Source organism: Phalaenopsis equestris, unplaced genomic scaffold (assembly GCF_001263595.1).
Source record: "Phalaenopsis equestris unplaced genomic scaffold, ASM126359v1 Scaffold200627, whole genome shotgun sequence".
NCBI lineage: Eukaryota > Viridiplantae > Streptophyta > Magnoliopsida > Asparagales > Orchidaceae > Phalaenopsis > Phalaenopsis equestris.
In genome coordinates, this window is record NW_018220441.1 from 258,856 (window position 1) to 259,460 (window position 605).

A 605-nucleotide genomic window follows, 5' to 3' on the forward strand; every position below is an offset into this window, starting at 1 on the left:
TCCTCCTACACCAGCAGCCTCCTTACAAACCATCAGTATTGGCTTTCACCCACCCCACAGGAGGTGGGTTCCAAAGAACTAAAGTAGGCACTTTTAGCTTCTGCAAACTAGGCACCCAATTTAGGAAAATATTGGGAAAGTTCTGAAATATTATTATCTTTTGCAGATAGGAAGTACAATTTAGCACCACCTTCATCTCCTTTGGTTTGTTGTTTTCTTATTTAGACTAGTTTCTGCACATCTAAAGGAACCAGGCAACAATACAAGGAATGATTATTAATTTGGCATCTAACCATTCCATTCAACACCCCAAAAGATATTGTCAGCTGACTTTAAGAGTGTCAATATTCAATTGTTTAAGTATGCCAGACCAGACCCCTTGGGAAAAGTTACAAGAGAAGAATAAATGATCCAGACTTTCCTCAGCTTTACTGCATAGCTGACAGCAAGAGGGTCCCTTAAGCCCTTTCATCTTCAAAATTTCATCAGTAGGAAGTAAGGATTTCCATAATCTCCAGCAGAAAAAGGACATGGAAGGTGTTAACCACTTCCCCCAAACCAAATTACCCCACTTGACAGGTTGCCATTTAAAAAGCTGTTGGTAG